The sequence below is a fragment of the Myotis yumanensis genome, unplaced genomic scaffold, assembly GCF_028538775.1.
Source record: "Myotis yumanensis isolate MYYU_CA2020_CCGP unplaced genomic scaffold, mMyoYum1.0.hap1 SCAF_6, whole genome shotgun sequence".
Classification (NCBI taxonomy): domain Eukaryota; kingdom Metazoa; phylum Chordata; class Mammalia; order Chiroptera; family Vespertilionidae; genus Myotis; species Myotis yumanensis.
The window spans coordinates 5,469,903-5,483,048 of NW_027223757.1; the positions used below are offsets into that span (position 1 = coordinate 5,469,903).

At 44.9% G+C, this 13,146-nt stretch overlaps 1 protein-coding gene across 1 annotated transcript in view; it reads right to left on the bottom strand.

Annotated features, from left to right (window-relative positions):
* ARID1B (AT-rich interaction domain 1B) overlaps window positions 1-13,146 on the bottom strand; it is a 401,326-nt gene that overhangs the window by 362,295 nt on the left and 25,885 nt on the right. The gene's annotated exons all lie outside the window — the stretch shown is intronic.

Below are 13,146 nucleotides of genomic sequence, written 5' to 3' on the forward strand. Positions count from 1 at the left end.
TCCTAAAACAGGCTTCCCTGAAAGATCATGGAGGGCTTGAACAGTCAGCAAGCAGCTCCGACCTCCCACCCAACATCGGTCCCGTGGGCCTGTTGGCTGCCATTGGGGGCACCGAGCCCTCATCTCCTCAACTTTGACACTGGGAAGCTGTTAAGTCAAATTCAACACTAGACTATTACAATTTCTCTCCAAAGTCCCTAGAAACATAGCAATTCCAGTGAAATCAATGAAAAGATACCTTATTCCATATTAGAAATTGCACTTTTTATCTTATACTAGACTGTCCACATTTTGAATGGAGTGTAATAAGTTTGTAGAAATTTTACTTTAGAAATTTTCTATAACTTTTAGACAAGTGTGTGTTCAATGGCATCTCTCATTTTATTTCCAGTATTGTCATCACCCATTTTGCCATCATCAAATCAATTATTGCATACCTATTAGTGCATTTCAATATTTTCTCCTAGAATTATGTCATGTAATTGTGTATACGGCTTCTATCACTGATAACCTGCTGCATCCATGACCTTTACAGTCTAGTTCCTCAAAAATACAAATATATGGAAAGTAAACATATTTGAGGTTACATATAACAAGAATACAAAGGGAAGTCACTTGGAGAACCAGTCACCTCAATTTTCTGGAAGGATTTCAGTGACTTATCTGAGGGTCTTCTGGGTATTTTTCATATGCGATAAATTGCTTCATACTACATAAAACATAAAATATCAAGCACAATAAATTCCAAATAAGAGTAACCCATGTGCATTACTGGCTTCCATTCATGATTTTTATTTCACCCCGCTTATATTCCATTGCTTTATCTCTAATTCGTTTAGAGAATCCATGGGCACCTTCACTGGTATATTGTTGACAGCCACTGAATTGTTCTGATGAGGGTCAAAGGACTTCATATATGCTTTTCTTACACAAAATGACAACTTCATTGAGAAATTTGCTTATCAATGCATTCTCCTCAAAATGCTCAAGTTGTTAAGCATCATTTTCTCTCCCTGACTTAGAGGACAGTTCCCCGGTGTGACCTGTTACCATGGGGATTAAAATCTGTTGGGCTATTCCTGGCATCTCTGACCCTGGGATGTCTCCTCTCAAGCCACACTCCCCTCTGTGGTGCTGGTGACCTGCTTTCTCAAGGACCATGTGTGTAAAAGGTTCCCCTCCCAAAGCACAGCCCACAGGAGCAGCTGGGAAGGTGACCTTCCCATTCATTCATTCTGGTCCCTTCTAGGCTCTGTGGCTACAACAGTGACAAATGAAAATTATCTTACTGCTGGACGTTAATCAGAAGATCACACTAAGAAACGCGGAGCCTAACTGCACAGAGATAACCTGTTCTGAAGGAAGATCCCAGGTCTAGGAGGGAAGGAAACGAGAAGCTGACCTCCCCTGGGCCTGAGGGCAGGCTTCCCCAGGAAATGCGGGTTGGGCTGAACACGGCAAAGTGAGGAGAAACCCACCAGGAAAAGGGCATCCCACACAGCAGAGGCCCGTGGGGCTGGGGAGCAGAGAGGGCAGGTGGCCTGGAGTGGCTGCGGAGGTCCATAGGGGCTTGTATCCCAAGAGCAGTGCAAAGCAACGGCAGCGTTTAGGCAGGGGGCTGCCACGATGGGATCTGGGTTGTCACCGGACCCCGCTGGCTGCTGGGAAGAGGAGGAGCCAGAGCAGACAGGAGTTGAATAGGGATCAGGTCCCAGGAGTCTGGGCTCAGGCCCCCAGCCAAGGAGGCCTGGCCGCCTTCATTTTTGCGGCTCCCAGTATATTATGATATTAAGAAATAATAAAAGAGGGTCATAAAAAGTATTTTAATGTTTACATTTTTTAAACCTAATGCATTCTGCCTCAATAATACAATGCAAGCGTGCTTAAGATTACAGAATAAGATTTATTGTAATTAATTCATAGGGGCCTGCAGGCTGTGTGGCCTGATATTAGATCACAAGTTTAAAAACAAATAACACGAGGAACATCTTTTCGTCTAGCCATTGTATCTCTGGGACTAATCGTATAACCTAACTGGGCAACCACACCGAAGTCCCAATTTGAAGCTCTCTGTAAATGGCTCTCCCGTTATCTGCCACGATGCAGGGAGATGATGGCAGCGGTTGGGAGTAGCGGGACCCCAGGGACGGAGGTAAGTACACTGACTCCAAAGAGACTGCCAAGATTCAAGGCTCCTGTCCAAGGAGATGAGCGGGGGCCAGAGCCTTACTCAGCACTCACCGATTCCTGACACAGGACTGAGTCTGCAGATAGGTGGGGTGTCTTTCTAATTTGCACAAAGCACCATGCATGCTTGCACTGGCCTCCATGGGAGACATGGCAGGGAGATAACATGAAAGGATTTGGTCATACATTAGACATGGGGGTGAGGACATGGGAGATTTTGTTTCTGACTAAAAAGGGGGGATGGGGGAGCATGGCTAGCATGGCTCAGTGATTGATCATCGACCTATGAACCAGGAGGTCACAGTTCGATTCCCAGTCACGGCCAGGGCACATGCCCAGGTTGTGGGCTGGATGCCCAAAATCTTCTCCTCACTTCCTTTTCCTTCCCACCTTTTCTGGCCCAAACCAGTGTGTGAAGCAGCTGGAAACTCCAGCTTTTCTCCCTAGCATCCTGCCCACCCAGCTACCCAGCCACCCAGCCACAGTTTTCTCTACCGCTCCTCCCACCCACCCTGCTCTGATAAGCCCAGTCTGCTCATAATAGAACCTTAGACCTACAGACAGCTTGCTTAGATGTTTTAAAGAGCTGAGGGCAACCACTCAACTCCGCAGACTGCACATATTCTGTGGCTGAGGGCCTCTCTCTTACCCAGGAATTTGAGAGACTGAGATGCTCCATGGAAAACTCTTTGAAACAAAGAAACCCACTGAGTCAAGACAACCAACTCCTGGCTCACAACGAGGCCCCCTTCCCAGAGCCTCCTGTTCGCACAGCGCCAAGGGTGGCATGCTTGTTATCACTGGTCTGAAGGAGGCTTCTGCCCGGTGTGTCTGCTTGCCCCTGACCCTGGGCAGTGTGGCCTGCTCCTTCCCATGTGCCACATGCAGAGCTATCATTTGCACAGGGAGAAAGCGGAAGCCTCAGCAGGAAACGCCCGGCCTGGGCAGTGTCCTCACATGGTGTCATCACTTGGCTGCCAGCCACCTTGCCACAGGTGCAGCCCTGAGGGCCGCCGGCGGGCAGTCTGCAGCAGGAAGGAGAAGCGCCCGGGTCCCTGTCCCAGAGTGGAGGGCCTCACACGCCCTGCTTCTCACTCAGCTCCCTCCTCAGGGGAGGACAGAGTCTGGAAGAGGGGGAACCTCAGGCACACGTCATTGTACTTCATCGATAAACCGAGCCACAGGGAAGCTGCTTGGAGCTGTATAACTATTATTACCTAACATTTATTGTGTTTATCCTGTGCCCAGCACTTCGCATGCATGTGGTAGAGAAACAAGTTGCCTACCCCAACATATGTTCTCCTCACCTTTAGTAATAAAAGCCCTAATTTTTAATGGGCATATGAGCACCTGTAAAAAGCATCTATATTTCCTGGATCCTTGGGGGTGGACGTGTCCCTGTGTTTAAGGGGAGCTGCAGTGCTGGCCTGGTTACTATCTGGACTTGGTTCATGAAAGAGAGAGAAATATATATATGCCTTGTCCTGTCTGAGAATTTCCCCCCTCTTTTTTTTAAAGATATTTTTATTGATTTCAGGGAGGAAGGGAGAGGGAGAGAGAGATAGAAAGATCAATGATGAGAGAGAATCATTGATTGGCTGCCTTCTGCATGCCCCACACTGGGCATCCAGCCCACAACCTGGGCATGTGCCCTGACCGCGACTGGGAATCGAACTGTGACCTCCTGGTTCATAGGTCGATGCTCAGTCACTGAGCCATGCTAGCCAGGCTCCCCCATCCCCCTTTTCTTAGTAGGAAACAAAATCTAAACCTTACTGATGTCGTGCATTATGTTTTCTCACCTAATTCTTGCGACAGTTCTCTGAGAGCTCCGTAACCTCGTGGCCTGGCTTTCCTCCTGCACATTTCCTACATCCCTGGGCTTCTGAGGATTGAGTGAAGTAAGCCCTGCAGAGCTGTGCGCACAGTGCCTGGCGCAGGAAAGTGATGGCGCCATTCCCTCTGTCATGAGGACCTTCCTCTCACTTTCTGGATCAGCAATGCCTAAGGACAAAGCCCGCCTTCCTTTCTCTTACATCCTCCACGAGCTCAGAACTGCCCTGGGCCCACACAGGGGGCTTTTAGCACTTAATTGTGGAGAGAACCTTGTGGCTAAACACAACCTTGCAAATAAATGATTTATGTGAATTTTCAAATTGTTTCTTTCAATGCAGAGAACTCACTTAGCTTAAGCAACAATAACTTTTTGTGGCTCCTAGTTTCAGATAGACTGGATTTTTAACTTCGCTTTTACTGGCTTCAAAGGTGTAGGAATTTTTAAAAGGTGGGTCCTACCTAATATGGGAACAAGTTCCGAGCTATGTTGAGAGGGCAGCTGCCGGATTTTCCCGTCTTCCTCTCTAGGTAACACTTCCTTACGCTTGTTGGCTAAGGAGCACTGTGTGTGCCTGAGATCTGTAGCTGGGAGAGCTGCAGAGTCGCTTTGAACACTTTCAACGCTAGGACACACCACAGCACGTCTGGTCTGCACTGGGCTAGCGTGGCCCTTGTTTATAAACAACGCGACTGTCAGAGCCAATTGTGTGCATTGGTTTCCCGCTGACCCCAACAGAAACGATGCAAATATTCCCCTTTTCTGAAGCACAGTCAAAGCTCCTGTGGTTTTTGAAACCAGACCAAGAACACATGTAGGAAAGCCCATGGATTATTTTAAGTGAACTTATTTTTTAAAATCTCATTAACTTTTCACCATATGCTGTTTATTTTTTATATCCTGCATAGGCTGAAAAATGAAAATAGACCAGGCCACTGTGTTCCATTTGGGGCACCTCATTACGAGGATGGCATAGACACGCTGGGGAACTCGGAGAGAAACAGAGATGATTAAGGGGCTTTTAAAGATGACTTAGGAGGAAGAATTTTTAAGCTCTATACGTTCCTTAGCTAAGCAACCCAGGAGGCAGGCCAATGCTGCTTCCTGCCACGTGACGGGGGGACTACCTCCTACCTCCCAGGCTTCCTGATGGGCAGAGGTTGGGAGTCACAGCCAGATCCACATTTCCAGGCGGTGCACACCTGGGCAATTTTCTTAACTTGGTTGTGTAGCAGGATGTATGTGCAACACTAAATATCTACCCTGCATGAGTGGGTGGGGGAGGGGGGTAAGAACGAAATGAGAGAGCATATGTAAAGCATTTAACATACGGCCTGGGATTAGACAGGGAGGGGTGTGTGTGTGTGTGTGTGTGTGTGTGTGTGTGTGTGTGTGTTTTAATTTATAAATAGGTGTCTGTCCTGTGATTTCAGGAAAACCGGGTGTACTCCACTCAACCCCAAATATTTCTCCTGCTACCTAATTAAAAGTTCTCCATTAGAGATTTAGGGATTTATTCCTTTCTCTAAAGGCTTTGAGCCCTGTTGAAATACAAATATGCTTCTAATAAGTAATACCATAAGCTTTTATCGGTCATTTCCACCCTATTGTGAACACAGTATTTCGGATCTGGTCCTGAAGACCTACTTCGATGCGGAAGCAGCGGAGGTGAAGGCGAGGATGAGTACACGGAGATGAGCTGAAGCCGGGAGACTGCAGTGAAGCTGGCAGCTGCGATGCTGGGGACGAGTTCCATTGCCTGCACATTATCCCCTCGGAAACAGCCCTACATTTTAAGGGGGGAGAGTATGAAAAGGAAAACCTACCTAAATATTGAAGAGATTTTTCTTGCCAGCCAGTGTAGCTCAGTGGTTGACCTATCAACTAGGAGGTCACAGCTGGATTCCTCAGTAAGGGGCATGCAAAGATAGCTGATCAATGATTCTCTCTCATCTGATGTTTCTATCTCTCTCTCCCTCTCCCTTCCTCTCTGAAATCAATAAAAATATATTTTAAAGAAAAAGAAAAAAAACACGTTTTTTTCTTTCCATTCTAACAGTTCAGGCCTGGGATCCTCAACCCAGTTCCGAGTATAAGAGATCCCAGGATTTGTCATTGCTATGTCACAGTAAACCCTTGGTAGATCAAGCAAGGCACTGGCCCAAAGGATGTGCAATCTGGGGGTGCTGTTCCAGGCCAGGTTCACCCCATGATCCTGTGGCCAGATAGGACAGTGGGTGGCATGGAGCATGTTTACTTTGGAGGTCATAATGAACCCTCTAGATGACAGAAGAACACTGGTACTAAGGCTGGAGGGAAGAGAGAAGGGAAGGGAACTGCTGGCCTCTGGAAACCCCTGCCCCACACCACCCCTCCGCCCATCCCTGCTCATGGGGCCATGTGAGTCCCTTTGGCTGCAGTGGTAGGATGGGTGGCAGCATGGACTTGTGAATTTGCCTCAGCCAGGGTAGGTGCAGTGGAGAAAAGGACAAAGAAAGAAAAAAGAGATTGGAGGGGAAGAAGAAGAAGAGGGAGTGATGGAAGGACAAGAAAAGCAAAGACTTCTAGAGATAGACACACTGTTACTATAAAGAAACATTACTGGTCTGGAGAAACAATGTTGCAAATTATAATTTACCCATTGACACATTTATCATTAACTAGGCTAGACCATCTTACTAATGGGAGACATTTCATGGAAGTCATAAAAATGTTAGGTTCAAGGTTATAACTTTAGAATAACCTTTCTTGCTGACCTTCCATGGATAAATTCCTTGGATAGCTGATCCACCTGCCTCCGTTTTATTGGATAATCCCGGCCTTACTCTGATTTCTAACCTCGCCTGGCCACTGGAAAAGGTTTATCCAGGGTTTCTAATGAACTTCTTCTTTCTAGGAGAACTCTCTTGTCTTTCTTCTGCTCTGATCTTTAGGAAATACATGTGTTAAAATCCGAGGCATGGTGTTCTGTGATTTCTATTCTATTCCCGCTTATGAAAGCTGAGGTGGGAGATCTATTTCCATCATCTAAGTTCTTCTAAGTGTCAAGTAAGAATGAAGACCCGGTGTTGTGAGTGGAAGAGGAGCTTCAAGGACATATGACAGAATCTTAACCTGAAAGACACAGATACTGGTGAAGACTTCAACTTCCTTATCAACAAGAGGAGGCAAATGAACCAGGTGGTGGCTACTCTGATGGCTCTTTAAGTTTCAAAACCATTTTTCTCTTCCTCTGACTTCCCCGAGACCATTCTAGCCCAAAGCTGCTTCTCCTCTCTCTCCTTTCCCTTCACCAGTCTGGTTACCTCCTTGCCATCAACCTCCCAATGCTGAGTGCTCCTGTTCCTGTTCCTCCAGGGCCCACTTCCCTGTGGCCACCCACACACTCTGGCGACGCCCTTGTTCCAGACGGGGTCCTCTGTGCCCTGATACACTTTCGCCTGCTCTCTCTGTGCCTTTGCACACTTCATTCCCTAACTGCCCAGCCACTTCCTGCTCTGTCCAGCTCACTACTTGCCTGCTCTACGATGCGGTGCTGAAGAATCCCATTTCTAAGTCCTTGCCCAGCCCTGTCTCTGTGCCTTGACACTGGCTATTTTCTATGTTCTTTCCCACCACCTGGTCAAAAGCCACTATCTTTCCAATTTCAGCCCAACCCGCACTCCCTTTGTAAAGCCTTCCTGCTCACAGTTCCCACAATCCCAGTGGAACAGGCAACCCTGAGCTCTGAAACCAACTTGTGGACAGCACTATTTTATTTCATTTCTTATTTATTGATATTGGAGAGGAAAGGAGAGGAGAAAGAAGAAAAAAAAAAAACCCACATTGATTTGTTGTTCCACTTACTTATGCATTCATTGGTTAATTTTTGTATATGGCCTGACCAGGGTTTGAACCAGCAACCTTGGTGAATGGGACACACTCTAACCAACTGAGCTACCCGGCCAGGAGCTGGACAGCACCATTTTAGCCTATATTATATTATATTATATTACATTATATTATATTATTATATTAACTATATTATAAATCTTTGTGAGTGTTCTTATCTCCACACCTAGACTGAATGCTCCAGGAAATGACCCCACATTTTTGTATATCCAGGGCCTAATGTAGGACCTGGTCCTCCATCAACATTTGTTGAATGGGAAAAAACCAAGATGGCGGCATAGGTAAACACCGGAGTTTGCTGCCTCGAACAACCACTTCAAAAATACAACTAAAAGACAGAACGGACATCACCCAGAACCACAGGAAGGCTGGCTGAGGAGAGACTCTTCAACCAGAAGGAAAAACAACAGCATTACGAGGCTTAGAGGAGGCGCAGTGTGGAAAATTTAAAGGTACGGTGGTGCGGCGGTGCGCGCGCAAAGCGGGCTGGTGGCTGAGGGCGCGGTTGTCGTTTTCAAGCAGGAGTGAGTCTCAGACTCTGGGCTACAGATCCGGGCGAGTCTCTAGGGACCCAGACTCAAACGGGAGAAGCGGGACTGTCTGGCTACGGTCCCTCCGAGGTTTGCAGCGGTTGTGGGGACAGAGAGGCAGAGCCCCTGGAGACGGACTGAGAGCAGCCATAGCTGCTCCCTCCCCCCGCCCTGTTGAGCCCGCCCCGCCCAGGCCCTGCGCAGAGCCATTTGCCGATCGCCTCAGGCAAAGGCTGGACTAGCACCTCCCCAGAGGACTGAAGTTTTCCACCCAGCTGATTCCTACAGCCAGTCGGCCTGGTGGTCAAATCCCTCTAGTGTTAACTACAACAATTAAGGCTTGGCTAGAACAAGACTGCGCACAAAGACCACAAGGGGGTGCACCAAGAAAGCATAAAAGATGCGGAGACAAAAAAACATGACAGAAATGGAGGATATGGAGCTAAGAATCGCAATTTTGAGGGCTTGCCATAAACTTGTGCAGAGCCTCACGAAAACTAATGAGACCCTCGATGCTACGATAAAGAAATTAGAAAGTAAGCATACACGGACTGAAATAAAGAATATTACACCCAATAGCAGACCAGAGGAGCACAAGAATCAAACCAAAGATTTGACAAAAAACACCCAACTGGAAAAGCAAAATGAAAAAAGAATCCGAAAGTGTGAAGATAATGTAAGGAGCCTCTGGGACAGTTTCAAGCGTACCAACATCAGAATAATAGGGGTGCCAGAAGATGAAAGACAGCAAGATATTGAAAACCTATTTCAAGAAATAATGGCAGAAAACTTCCCCCACCTGGTGAAAGAAATGGACTTACAGGTCCAAGAAGCGCAGAGAACCCCAAACAAAAGGAATCCAAAGAGGACCACACCAAGACACATCATAATTAAAATGCCAAGAGCAAAAGACAAAGAGAGAATCTTAAAAGCAGCAAGAGAAAGAGACTCAATTACCTACAAGGGAATACCCATACGACTGTCAGCTGATTTCTCAACAGAAACTTTGCAGGCCAGAAGGGAATGGCAAGAAATATTCAAAGTGCTGAATACCAAGAACCTACAACCAAGATTACTTTATCCAGCAAAGCTATCATTCAGAATTGAAGGTCAGATAAAGAGCTTCACAGACAAGGAAAAGCTAAAGGAGTTCATCACCACTAAACCAGTATTATACGAAGTACTGAAAGGTATCCTTTAAGAAGAGGAAGAAGAAAAAGGTAAAGATACAAATTGTGAACAACAAACATGCATCTATCAACAAGTGAATCTAAGAATCAAGTGAACAAATAATCTGATGTACAGAATGAACTGGTGATTATAATGAATCAGGGACATAGAAAGGGAATGGACTGACTATTCTTGGGGGGGAAAGGGGAATGGGAGATTCGGGAAGAGACTGGACAAAAATCGTGCACCTATGGATGAGGACAGTGGGTGGGGAGTGAGGGCGGAGGGTGGGGCGGGAACTGGAAGGAGGGGAGTTATGGGGGGGGGGGGGAAGAGGAACAAATGTAATCTGAACAATAAAAATTTAATTAAAAAAAAAAAAAACCATTTGTTGAATGAATGAATGACCTCTGCAACCAGTCAGAGTGATAATGGGCAATGTCCCCTTCCCCAGAGCACGGTACCAATGTGCCTGAAATATCTGGATTCCTCGAACACTTCCTGAGTAGCCCAAAGTCCCGAAACCCTCTCATGTCAGGACGCGATCACCCGATAGAACCATATTATTGCAAGACAATTGCCAGTGCTGGAATAACTGTAAAAACAGTGACAGCCCACAGTGAATGAGTGACAGGACCTGGTACAAAGGGCTCTACATGCCTCATCACAACTGATCTTCACGGAGATCCTAGGAGGCAGGTGTATGGTTAGGATGGGTAGGAGGATCCTGAGAGAACATAAGGTAAAGCGATCTGCTTAAACGCACGCAAGCAGCAAACACAGATTCTGGGACTGGACAAAGGTACGTCTGACTCCAAACGGGGGTGGGGTGGGGTCTCCAGCTAATCCACATCTTACGGGCGTCCTGTGGCCAGTGGCCATGCTCTCCTGATCCTAAGTGAGGCTGCACGTCTCCCTGCTTCCCCGACTAAATTTGGTTCTGTAGTTTCTGCCCAACTCAATCAATGGATGGGGCACATTCCAGGGTCAGATGCTGCCAGGCTGTTCAGGTCCACTGTGGCTACCTTTTCATGCTCCCCTAAACCACAACGTATGAACCATGCCCTTACTTCTCCTAATTCAGGACTATCAATAATCTGGAATAGGAAATGCTATTCCAAATTATTGGTAGAAATGTATTTCTATTTGGCAAGGCTTTAATAGGTGTGTGGTTTTTTTTTTCCCTCCCTCATTCGCTCCCCTTCTTCCTTTTGTTCTTCCTTCTTTCTTTTTTTCTATAAGACAAACTTTAAATTCTTCTAAGGTCTTAGGAAAACTGTAACATCTATAAGAGAGATGTTTATAGTCCATTGTGAGAAACTGTCTTGCACATTTTGTTATACGGGCAGTCTTTTGTTCTATACAGAATTCGTGTTAATAAAATGTACTGTGAAGGCTTGCTGAAGGAAGCAGGGTCATAAGGGAACTGTTCAGATAATATGCTGCATGACGTTTTGATACGATATTTGTGGGGAATATTTTCTATTTTCCTTCTATTTAGAATAGGATTTTATAAAACCCTCAAATTAAAAAATTTTTAGTACATATATACTAGCAAATCAATGAAAGAAAAACATTATTTGAACCTCAATAATTTAGAGTTAACGATCATTTTAATTGGAACAAGGCTAAAAGTAAACACATTCATTGAAAGAGTTAAGGGGAATTGAAATCATGAGGCACACACTCCCCTTCACACACACCCAATAGTCTCCCTTAAACACATGTATATGCTCTCACACCCCAAGATGCAGCACACCCCCAGATAGACCCAGAAACAAACAAATATCATTAGTAATTGAAACCATTGACATTTTAAAAGTTATCAATCCAACAAACTCAAATTCAAGTATACTTGAATTTAATAGTAACTAGTAAATACAAGGACTGAGGAGTATAGATGGGAATGGGAAATATTTTTCTATTTAGAAGCATAAAACTAATATACTCTGTTTATTATACAACACTAGAGGCCCGGCGCACGAAATTCGTGCGTGGATACAGTCCCTAGGCCTGGCCTATGATCAGGGCCATCTTCCCAGGCAGCCGGCCTTGCCCCACCACCGCCACCCACCCCCAGTTCCCTGTTCGCCATTGGGCGATTGGAGCCTGCTGGCCAGGGAAAGGGACTGAGAGGTGGTCAGTGCACCTCATAGTGACTGGTCGAGTGGTCGTCCTGGTCATTCTGCCATTGGGGTCAATTTGCATATTACCCTTTTATTATATAGGATAGGACCTTCCTAATTGATACCACTTGCTGTTCCACTTATTGCATTTACTTAAAGAAGTTTTAAAAAGGCATTAGAAATGTCCATCCTTTAGACTAACTTAGATTCATTTTCCTAATTTAGTCTAAACTGGTGACGTTTCACTGTGAAGCATTCTAAACTGAAATATAAAATAATTGGGAACTTTTTTTAAAAAATATATTTTATTGATTTTTTACAGAGAAGAAGGGAGAGAGATAGCGAGTCAGAAACATCAATGAGAGAGAAACATCGATCAGCTGCCTCCTGCACACCCCCCACTGGGGATGTGCCTGCAACCAAGGTACATGCCCTTGACCAGAATCGAACCCGGGACCCTTCATTCCGCAGGCCGATGCTCCATCCACTGAGCCAAACTTGCCAGGAAATTGGGAACTTTATGTGACCTCTTCCCCTGCTTGGCACAGACCACAGAGAATAAAATAATTTCTCAACTACATGGCAATGTGATATCCTAAGCCAGTTTCATTAAACTTTCTTTTCAAAATTAAAATTATTTTATAATATTTTCCAATAATAAAAGTATTATATATTAATTGTATAAAGTCTACACAATAAAAGTAAGGCTTTGCTAGAAAATTAAAATAATCTGTAATCCCACTCTATGGAGAACATTTATTTAAATGTAGATATATATTTGGGTGTAAGTCAAGACTTTTTCTATAACGTCTGGTTCTAGCAACATGGGGGATCCTCTCACATCCTGTAATATACACATAGATATTTTGGATAAAATATAATAAAATAAAATAAATTACTAATACACAAATATATCATGCTTTCAAAAGTAGATAATTCAGCCAAGAAGGAGGAAAGGGAAAGGCTCTGGTAGCTACAGCTAGAAGCTGGGCTGATAGAACCAGCACCTAAAGAATGGGAGTTGGGGTATAAACTTCACATGAAGAGAAGAGATGGCCTTGGGTTCACTGATACAACATTTAAAACATGTATTGCCATATATTTACTTTGTGAAACTACTAAAGAAATGATAAAATAATAAGGTTAGGATAACAGTAGCCTCTGAAGGGAAAGGAAATAGGTGGTTTATTGGCGGGGATTATACAGGGGATAGTAAAAGTAATGGTGTTGGCCTTTTTGTTCTTTTCCTGTAGTCAATGGTGAGTATTCAAGTGTTACACTAGTTTTCTTTTTTGTGTTTTTCCCATTATTCTTTATATTTCACATATATTTTAAGGTGTTGTTTTGTATCTGCTCAGAACTCCTTAAAAGCCATGTAAAAGATAGAATGCTAAAGAAGGACACTTTC